We start from the raw sequence: 11772 nt of genomic DNA, 5'->3' as shown, positions 1-11772 counted from the left end.
GCCGGCAACACCACGACGGAGGTGCCCCTTAGCAAGTCAACTGGAACCCCCACTGCCCCCGGGCCGGCAGCGAATGGCTCCACGGCTCCGGGTGGGGGGGGGGGGCACTGCTGTGTGTGTGCACTGTGATGGGTTAAATGCGAGGCACGATCGGAGTAGGGGTCCAATCGGGTGTAGGCACGGCACCTGTCACTTGCTGTCACTCACTTGCAATTTCATAAAGCCCGGAATGGTTTAGCACCGCAGGATTTGAACGAGCCTTCTTGTTACATATAGTTCCTCCCGTCCGCAGCGTGCGCAAATCTGGCAATTAGATACCTAGAAAGTCAAACGGCGGGCGGCAGATCCGCTCCGATAGGGCCCAATCTGGAAGACATACCGAACATGGTTCGGAGGGCAGAACCAATTGTCAGTTGAAACTCTACTAGATGAAAGAACTCTCTTTAACCTATCGTACACATACAGACTATCCGTCTAAATCCAAATCGGGTAAAGGAGGGGTTAGGACTGCAGTAATTAGGTAAACCGGACCGGGAAACACTCTTGCCCAGAACACTGGAGTTACGTGCTACATCATCAGAAGGATGGCAGCTAACGAGAAGATAGCTGTTTCTCTCGTATATATTCCGAGGTCACCTTTCCACCAGATCCAGTCTGTATCCAAGCAGAGTGGCGCGCAGGCACCGATCCAGTACGAGCCCCCAGATGGTGGAATCAGCACCTAGAAAGGACTCTACAGCCCCTGAAAGACAGCTGGCCCGGAGACCAGGACTAGAGCTGAGACAGATCCCCACTGTAAAGACCTTGTCTCAGGCGACCACGGGGACAAGACCACAGGGAAGCAGATGATTCTTCTGCACAATCTGAGCTTTTGCTGCAGCCTGGAATTGAACTGCTGGTTTCGTCTAGTCAAGAAACTGGCCCCCCAGCACTGAGGCCTGGTTTCCTCCCAAGTTTTTCTCCATTCTGCCACCGATGGGGTTTTGGTTCCTTGCCGCGTCACCTCTGGCTTGCTTAGGTTGGGGACACTTCAATTTAGATACAGCAATATCTGTTGACTTATTGCAAATTTATTGCACAGATTACTATTCAATTAAACTGAACTGAGCTGCATGATGACTTACTGAATTCAGAGATGAACTTCCTTTGTAACTGTCATATTTGCATTATTGAGAATATTATGTTCCTAATTAATGGTGTATCAGCTGCTTTGCGCAATACTTTTTTTGTTTAAGCCTGCTATATAAATAAAAAGTCGGACACCTTGAGTAATTTGTTCACGATTGAGGTAGGATTGTGGATGCCTACATAGGGTGGATCACGTCAGAGCTCACTGTCGTGATCTCGTATTATAGTGCGGTAGAGACCTGCCTTCCCAGTTGGTAGTACCTGAGGCTCTCCAATGCCCACTTGATCGCTAGACCTTCCTTCTCCAAGGTAGAGTATCGGCTTTCTCTGGGGAGCAGTTGCCTGCTCAGGAATGCAATGGGTCTCTCTTCACCCATATCTCCTTGGGCCAGGACTGCTCCAATTCCCACAGCCGAAGCATCTACCTGAACAATGAATGCCTTTTGTGAAAGCAGGACTTATGCGGACTGTTCCAGAAACACAGTCGTGGCCTTTTAGGTGTTGAAAAACAGGCCATTTCACATTCCTCTGTCCCACCCCCAGACAATCGGTTTCTTCACATTCTTACAGAGCATTGGTAGAGAAGTTGCAGGGACTGAACCATCGATACCACGCCCACCAGTCAAGAAGGATAGACCTCGCTCCTTTGTTGAAGTTGCCTTGGTTTTGGGCTGATAGTCGAACAGGTTCCTACATGTCCACTTGAGGCTTTTTTTCTAAGCGAAATTATAGAAAAGGTAGTTTTTAATTCCAGCTGAACAAATACGTACAGACTCAACTGGTACCGGATCTCTGCATCATACAGCACCAGAGACAGCGCCATTAAGAATAAATGATATTTTCGCCCCCGCATTTGAAGTAACTGTCCCCGTTGGACTCGGCAAACATCAAGTAGCCTTGGGCTCCACCCCCGCCCCTGTTACCCGTGTATCTTCATAGTGTGTCCCCTTCTCCCGGAGTTTGGCACTGTCGACTAATAACATACTACTAGGAGAGACTGGAAAACTGGGTCGGAGGCTTTCTGGGATGGTACCTTCAAATGGTTCCAGGTCATACTTAGAAGGGAGAGGAAGGTTATTGATGCTGAGGTATAGAGAGGCATAAGTCTAAGTGGACGTCCATGACATGCAGAGTCCCACAAGGCTCAATTCTGGCACCTCTCTTGTTTAGCCTGTATATGTCTCCTTCACTAAGTCAGATAATGAGAGAGAAGAACTAAATTGCTCAAATCAGGCAGCTATGCTGATGTATACACCATGATTTGCTCTAGCCCTTATCAGCCTAAATGAGTCGTTACAGGCCCAATTGACTCCCTGCTGCCAATGCATTGATGAAATTAATGTTGGATGTGGCAGAACTTCTTTAAGTTAAACAAGAAAAATTACACAAATAATATCTAGACTGAACTTTCCTCTTAAGTAAGATAAAAATAAACTAAATAAATGCAAATGCTCATACCACCAAAAGTGGTTTTATCATTAATCGTATCACAACTGAACAGTTATTGGCAAGTTGGACAACAAGTTAGAGTAAAAGATTGACGAGTTTTCAACAGGTGGTTGAATTGCATACCTTGAGTTTCGTATAAATGTCAAAGCAGCGTTTTAGTTATCTATAGTTAGTAGTTAAGGTAATACCTTCGTCACCATTTATCCTCAGCATACTATCATCTATAAAAAACATTGCTAAGAATTTAGATTTTTTGTGTTTCCATGTCGAAGACGTAGAAGAAACTTGTTCATGCCTTTCCTCCCCCCATTCACCAGCAGGGTGTTGGACACTATTGTAATGGGTCTCCCACACTCCTTCCCAATCACAAAAATGACACCATTTCTACCGCGTGCAGCAGCCTGCATCCCCAGAAACGCTGCTGCCAGGATTCTGAATAGAACCAGACAAATTCTGGAGCACTATTCACACCAGTCTCAGGTCCTTACACCTGACTTCCAAGTTACAATTTTAGGATTGGATTTAAAGTACATTTCTACGTTATAAACCCACTCAATCGACCTGGGGACCCAAATATATTGCAGATATTGTTCATTGAATATAACCTAACAGACCCCACTCCAGATCATTTAGGATCGAATGTGCGAGTTAGGAAATACCAGGCGTTCACACAAAACAAGGAAGAGAGGTTCCGCCATGTAGTTGACTATGGCCACCCAGCAGTATGCGACATCAGACTTCCAGAAGAGATCAGATGTGCTAAAACAGTAGTCCACATATTAAATTCTAGCACTCAAAACTCATCTGTTTGGCTGTGCCATTATTTATTGAAAAAGTGAGCAATGTGCATGATGCCGAACTGATTGCACTGTATTTTACGTACTCCCACTGTATTTTATGTAAAATCATTTCTCTTATTTTTAACCTGTTTTTTAAATTCATTTTAAATAATCTGTCAATTGTTTAAACATTTCCCAATGTTTTAAAATTGCTTGTTTTATGTTTTCAAATTGCTTGTTTTATTTTTGTTATCTATTTTTCTTTCAGATTATTTTACACTGTCTTTTATGTAAGGCACTTTGAATTACCATTGTGTACGAAGTGATGCTAGTATAACTAAAACTTTTGCCTTGCCCTTTGCCTTTAGATCCCCTTTTCACAGGTGGGAACCATGGTAGTTTGTATCAGACTTCGCCCAAATTCACATTTGCCACATTGGAAAGTAGGCCAGCCTCCTGGATCTTGCTCTAGGTTTCTTCTGATGTGGTAGAAGATGGTCCTCCCAAGTTTGCACTGTATATGACATGCGTCATCCAAGATATGCAGCTGACCAACACTTCACTAGCCTCTGAGGACTTTGGTTCAATTAGTCACTGCGTATAGCCCCAACGGGGTCTGGAACGCTGTGTAGGGTTCTAGACGCCTCCTCCAGGGGACTTGCCAGTATCCTTTACATAAGTCCAAGGTTGATCAATGTCCTTGCCTTCACCAATACATTTCAACCAGTCGTTCTATGGTTCTCTCCCAATCCTTCGTGGAATCGGAATAGGCATCAAACTTTGACCCTGAGCATTCCGCTTTACGAAAGTCAATTGCAAGATACGTAATGTATCATCTTTCTATTGGGACGATAAACAATTGGGCTACATCCACTCACTCTTAGAGGGTCTTCAATAACTCCCTAGCTCCAGCATTGTCCCAAGTCTCCTGCATTTCAGACGTGCCCACTCCAGCCTCCTCAGGACACACGATACGGTCACTGTCGTGAAGGGTTCTGATCAAGCAGGGGGGATCCTGGTGTTGTACCAAGTGGTCCGCCAGGCCTCTGACGGAAAAACGAGGGCTATGGAACTCGAAGGTGTTGCCGCGCGCATGTTGTTCCCCCCGTCGCAGATGACGGAAGAGTCGAAACCTTGGTGCTCTCTCCCAGTTCGGGCTTGCTGTTCTGCCTAGTGATAATCTGCCACCTCACGAATCTAGCAGACGATGTTTATGTCATTGCTGGAGTGCTTCTCCACTCTGCAGGAAGTTGATGCTTGATAGGTTTGTACAGCTTTCCTTGTTGGGGTGATGAATTTCCATAGTCCACTGGTCCAATCTAGACGACACAACTGTATGGCATGGCACCTCATCCAGTCGTGTTTGCGATTTGTAGGGAGCGTAACAAAACCTTTTGTTTAGGTTGCAGTTCTCGGGATCTGGCATGTTGGTCGTACCATGTCTTCTGTGCCTTTTGTGCTTTTCAAGGAGGTTTTCTTGGGCTTTCTCCCTGTAGCTCTACCAGGCGGTCTCCCTTCATCTCAAGGGGCGTTACTGGACAGTGCCCTTCTAAGACTTCTCGTGTTTCCAGATGAAGCGGCGTCCCAACGCATTTTCGTGAGGAGATACTCTAGCGGCCCCTTTGACCCGCCATCCACTACAGGAGCTCATAATGGAGAGAGAACCCCGTTGATACTTGTGGTACTCCCTGTAGTCGAACAGCAAGAATGGTAGCCATTTGTCCCAGTCCCTTCCAGTGTCTGACACAAATTTGCGAAGCATGTTCTTGAGCTTCTGGTTAAAGCGCTCCACCAGTCTCAGGATACCTTGTCGCATAATCACTGACGACCAGGATATATCGGTGCCCTGCACTACTTCTTTCCAGCGGCCACACAATGTCCATGGCGATGGCGCTTAAAGGGGACAGATATCACAGGCAGTGGAAGTAATGGGTGCCCCTATCTTGTTGGCACACAGCACTGGCTTTTTTGACATGTATGGCATGCGGGTGCAGTATGTTTGTAGGTTCAGTGTACATGGAGGGCCACATGAATCGGGTATGCTAATGCGTGCATAGGTCTTTTTGGAGTGCCAGGTGCCCTGCCCATGGAACACTGTGTGCTAGGCTTTGTGTAACACAAGGGGACTACAACATGTAGGGACAAACTAAACGGGTAGAATCAGGGGTTTGCATGTACAGTATTATCATTGACAATAACATATTTTTTCCCCACACACAAGTCAGCTTGTTTTCCCTCCACCACCTTAGTAAACAGCGGTTTCAAGGACTCGTCAGCTCTTTGCAGTTGTGCAATATTCTCTGGGACCTGCCAGACATGAATTCCCAGACCCTCAGTTTGGATCTTAGGGGCTGAGGTACCCAGGCCTTTTTTCCAGTCAATAGCTACATTCAACAGATTGCAGCAGACCTACAGGGGAGGTACCACAAGCATCAGCGGGTTCTCTCCATTTTGAGCTCCTGTATGGACCGGTGTTTTCCTGGGCCCCTTGGTCCCACCTTGCAGCAGACTATGATTAAAGTCTGGCAATGGCTGCAGACCTGTTTTTACTCTGGGCTCGTGCCATTACCAGACAAGCAACATTTACAACATTAGAAGTGGACGTATAAGTTTCAACACAGAATGCAACAATTCCGTGAGCACTGGTAAGTCTCTTCCCAAAAATCATGTCAGCAGGTAAGTCATCTACAATAGCTACATTCAACAGATAAGTTTGGTCTTGCACACACATACATTAATGTATTTGGTCTTGGCGGAATATATTGCCTACACTAGCACTAACACAGAGAAAAAGTAGTGTTCATTTACATATACAGTATAGGGTTGTATTTATGAGGAAACTTTATCAGTTTATGAGCAGTTGAACTGAATTTTGTCATTTTATTGTTTCTGTTGTCTGTATCTGATGTGTAGATTAACAAAAAAATAAAAAAATACACCAACACATAATGTCTTTCATTGCTGCAGTTTAATAAAGTTTACATTTTAAGTTGTACATTTAAAGATAGTGACCCAAAACAAAAAAGAAGAATTAATAAAATTACACACCACAACAGATTTCCCAAAGTTACACAGTATAGAGAGGAAAAGAAACTCTTAAACAACTTACTTTGATTTGTTATTTGTTTTGAGAAAAGACTGTAATGTTTTCTTCAAATGTCTAAGACACACGTCTGATCTTCATGCTGATGGATTTCATACCAACAGAAAAATTGGTCTTCCATGTGTACCAAACATTTCCAACGGCGAAAAGTGTGGGATCGTCTCCCCATAAGTACACACCGTTGGGGTTTGCAGTGTGACAGTTATTGTACCAAAATGCCCCAAGATACACTTTGGCACAGTTTTTTATTCATTGGTGTCTTGGTCCTTGTCAAAGGTGGTGAACTTCTGTCCATTATGGGAGGTCATAGAGTCGCCCTGCGCGGAGAGGAACAGCATCACTAAGTACATCAGGGGCACATTTACTTATCTGAGTGTGATTGTTAATGTCTTGAATGAAAGTGTCCTACCTGCTCCTCCATCCTTGAACCCTGAAACTAGTAGTTTATATCCATCAGTTTCACAATCCACAGAGAAGGACAGTACAGAGCGAAACCTTTCCTTCCGGTGAAGTCCCTCCAGATCCACTCTCAGCATGTACTTGTTCTTACGTGTCAGCTGGTACATGTTTCTCTCCAGCCCTGATCATACACACACATGAAGAAGAACACGTTCAACCAAACACTGGACATGAACATCCACACAAACACACACACGCTGTGAGATCTTACACAGCCAGTATTCTCCCTCCACATTCCCAAATCCTCTCTTGAACTGATTCCACGGCCGATAGAAATTCACACTGCCGTCCATTCTCCTCTGAATCACCTGTGATGGGGTTTATATAGAATATATGATTTATCATGAATGTGCTGATGTTTGTTTGATGATCTAGAGTCAGATTCATACCGTCCATGCTCCCTTTGTCCTCATCTTTTACCATCTGAGATCATCTCACAGTTAAACCCAGACAGGAATGTCTCCTGCTGGGATAGATGGAGTAAAAATCCCACTGACTGTTTGTCCTGCTTTATAAAGGTCAGAACAGTCGACTGGCATGTCTTTATCCTGACTACATCCACTCACCAGAACAACAGATAAGAAGAACCGCTAAAAACACACCAACATCTACACAGAGACAGAGAGGAAGAGATGATCATCACACTGAGAAAACATCTCTAGGAATGTAGAGTTATTGATGAACTTACTGCCATCTTCTCAATCTCTCCTCCTCGTAGATCACAGCAGAGATCAGTTTTATCTAGACGAAAATAATAGAAACATTTTCATATTATGTTATATTTTCTGAATGTTAAAATGACTGAATGTTCTGTAGATAAATGATGAATAAAGGCAGTAACTCTCACCGTTTGTGTTCTTCAGTCTGACTGACAAACGCTCTTTTATATCTGTCAGATTCTCAGGCTCCTCCTCTGTTTCTAAAAAGAAATTTACATTATGAAGAACCGCAGATTGGATGCAAAAAAAAAGAAGATATATATATATATATATATATATATATATATATATATATATATATATATATGTCATGCTTAATTCAAGTTAAACGTTAGTGACAGATATGTATTTTTTTTTTTCTTTACAGTTTTTTCTCAATTTCCTAATGTACACTATAACTTGTTCAGTTGTTCTAACTTTCCGAAACCTACTATTCAGTTCTCAAAACTTTAACACATTTATCACTGTTTCTCACACACACATTCCACATTGCTTAAACTTTTCTGCAAAGCTCTACACAAAAATGCCCTCATTTTGCACAACCATTCTCATTTAGAAATCACAAGTTACCTGATATAATTCAACGCAGACGGACTCACATTTGGAAGGGGGATTCATGGGCATTAAGAGAAGACCCCTAGTGAGTGTTGATCTTCTTCAATTTTATGAGAATGCATGTGCACAGAAGCCTCCACTGGGAACCAAGGTGATAGCAAAAAATGTTCTGGCGTTGAGGCATTCGATTACAGTTTTTCTCTGATTGCTAAACACAATTTCTGAAACCTTGCTCCATTTTCTGAAACTTTAACACAAACCTCATCTTCACGCAACCTCCTCCCCCCCCCCCCCCCGCACCCCCCCCCCCCCCCCCCCACATTACAAAACCTCTGACTCCCTCTCGCAAAATGAAACATTCCCCTCAAAGCAGTTTACCGGTGTTCAAAAATCAATACTGCTCTCAAATCAGTTAAAGTATCAAAAAAAAATTTTTTTGGGAAAAATATACACTATTAACGCAGTCAGATAAACAATACACCAAAAAATAGAAAACCACATTGTACAAAACATAAGTTCTCAGGGGAGAAGTAAAGTTTTGAACTCTCAAAACAACTTTCATATTTTTTGTCATTGTCTTTTAATGAACCCCCGAAAACATGTTCTTTATAATAAGTAGCTCAAAATTGATCGAATTTTGAATTTCATCAGATATTTCCACTCTTTGTCTCTCCTATTTAACGTCCTTTTGCCCCTTTTTCTATGCCTCTTTCTTGCCATCCCCCTCCTCTTCATCCTGCTCTCTCTTGCCCTCCTCTTTCCTCCTTATCGCCCACCTCACATACACAACTTGTCCTCGCTCTCTCACATTGTTTTTCTTCTATCCATTCTCAGACTTTCTCCTTCAACACAACCTGTCTTGCTCTCTGGAACTGGTTATATTGGTTGTCTCACATAATTTGAAAACAGGTTTTTAAATCAATTTGAGTGGTTGTGTTCAGTCAATGACCATGTGTTCTTTTTGTATTGATTGTTATGCCACCTTATCGTTTACCAGTATGGCATGACGTGAGGCCCACAAAAAAAAATTATGAGTGCGAATGTGTGTTTTTTGAGAATGAGGGGAATGGGTTTAGAGTGGGTGTGATTTTGCTGTCTTGGTGATGAGCAGTAGTTTGAGTGGCTTACGCCCAATGTACTAGATTTCTCTTAATAGTTAAACAATAAGTAAGCTTGACCAAAGTTCCTTGTGCGGGAGAAAGAATTATTGAGGTTAGAAGTGTAGTCGTGCTCAGCAGTGATGTTAGCATATCATCCTTCTACCAGTGCTCCTGTAGCAGCTCAAATTGGTAGAGCATTAGATTAACAAGATTCACAAAGGTTAGAGTTCCTGATTCCCCAGGAACCACTGTCATTAAAATTGATAGCCTGAATACACTGTACGATGGCTTTTGAGATAAAGCGTCTGCTAAATCCACATAAATTTAATTTAATTTTAATTTAATCCTTCAAACAATCTTAACTTAATTACTGTCATGGACAGACCTTTATACCTGGTAACAAATGTGCTACAAACCATACAATAACACCCCGCCAGAACAATAATAGTGTATATGATGACTTGATAGGATCTCTCTCCATAAGAGTGCATTCACTGACCTGATGTTGACCTAAGGAGGCTAATTATATAGGCCATTTGTACGGTGACGGACGGGAGTTGGTGGGATGGTTGAACAGACAGTTGTGGACGGTCAGAACAGGTGGATGGACGGGACGGTGGATGGTTGGTGGGACGGTGGGGTTGGTTGGACGGTGGACGGATGGAACGGACGGTGGTGGGACGGGATGGATGGACGGATGGATGGACGGGACGGACGGAACGGTTGGATGGGATGGATGGTGGATGGTGATATCGATATATTGTAGAATCAGCCTACAAAGGAAACCAGGGGATCAATCAAATTATTTTACCTTGTTTACTGGGCTTTTCTTTTCACCCAACAGGTATAAGGACACTGGTAACACGGGCACAAGACTCTAGCTTTCTCCGTCTTTTGAAAGCTCCTGAAATAACAGAGAGAGAGAGAAATACCGTCAAGTTCAACAGTATGATGAATAAATATTAATAACACTTTACAATAAGATATAATTTGTTAACATTAATGTATTAACTAGCATGAATGAACAATGAACAATACATTTGTATTACACAATTTGTAATGCTGTTAATGTTAATAAAATAGAGTGGGTCATGTTAGTTCACAGTGCATTAATTTTTACGACACAACGTGGTTTTTAATAATGCATAAATAAATGCTAAAAATTAACATGAACTAAGCAATAAATGCTGTATGGAAATATTATTCATTATTATTTATATTTATTTATATATATGTATTGCTAATGTAATTAACTAAAGGTTAACTAATGAACCTTATTGAAGAATGAAAACCGCAGTGCATGGCACTGTGACCAACTAACTTACAGAGTTTAATGTAGCAATGTGGTAAGCTCAGTTTTTCAAGATCAGTTTTAATCGTGTAACTGTTATGATTTGAACAAAAGAAATAAGTGTTACTATACATAAGCCATTATTGATTGCAAATACAAAAAATAAAGGCGAGTAAAGAAAATGCAGCACTTATTAAAATAATCACCTTTATTTAAATACTGGAACACAGAAAACTACTGTGCAAGGTTAATATAACATTTCCCAGTCTGGCTAATTAAATAATAAAGGTGCTGCATCTTCTTGTGTGACTATCCCAGCGTTAAGGCACAATACTGCCACCACCAGAACTCAACCGGGTAGCGCTGGAGTATTTACATGTGAATTGTTATCATAAGAGAACTGTTCAATTTTTGATATTGCGGTGGTATATCGTCACACACTAAATTAACACAATATCGATAATTGTTAGCTTTGAGATATCATGGCTATCGTCAATAACGGTATATCGCAACACCTAAGATGGAACCAACGACCAAGGTCTACGTCACGAGACATCATGGTCGGACAAGTTGTTACACCATTGTTAAGTTGGCGAGAAAGCCAACATACTGATCTACTATTTAAACTTATTAAGTTTGGCTTAGAGAAAGCCAACTTACTGATCTATTTAAACTTGTGTGTGATAGCTACGAGAGACTAAATTTCTGGCTGCTACTCCTCCTAGAGCTTTGCTCTACAGACTCAAGGCCCCAGATCTTCAGACTGATCATTTCGAGTTGCTATATCTTTTAGACTGATTGGACTTCACGGTTTCATAAAAATGAAGATTAAAAAATCATAAAATCCCATAGACTTACATTGAAAAGCCTCTCTCACATAGACATTCCGTAAACTCAACTGTCAAAATTCAAATCTAAACACTGGAAACCCATTAGACTCAAAATCAGACACCTTCTGTGTACTAGCTACTACTTGCATTCAAACTCATTCAAGAAACTCATCTATCTATCTATCTATCTATCTATCATCCCGACTGTTTATATATATATCTATCTATCTATCATCTGACTGTTTATATCTATCTATCTATCTATCTATCTATCTATCATCTGACTGTTTCTTACTATCTATCTATCTATCGCTCTATCCTTCTATAACTTGTACTAATAATGTTAAACAGCCGTAGCA

At 41.9% G+C, this 11772-nt stretch overlaps 1 protein-coding gene and 1 pseudogene across 1 annotated transcript in view; both read right to left on the bottom strand.

Annotated features, from left to right (window-relative positions):
- Nucleotides 1-11772, bottom strand: part of LOC109053278 (protein NLRC3-like) — a 426767-nt gene that overhangs the window by 243008 nt on the left and 171987 nt on the right. The gene's annotated exons all lie outside the window — the stretch shown is intronic.
- Nucleotides 6511-7489, bottom strand: LOC122146498 (annotated as a pseudogene).

This window comes from Cyprinus carpio, chromosome A1 (assembly GCF_018340385.1).
Source record: "Cyprinus carpio isolate SPL01 chromosome A1, ASM1834038v1, whole genome shotgun sequence".
Lineage (NCBI taxonomy): Eukaryota > Metazoa > Chordata > Actinopteri > Cypriniformes > Cyprinidae > Cyprinus > Cyprinus carpio.
Note: the sequence above shows the minus strand (reverse complement) of the source record. Positions and strands in the feature narration are given on the sequence as shown.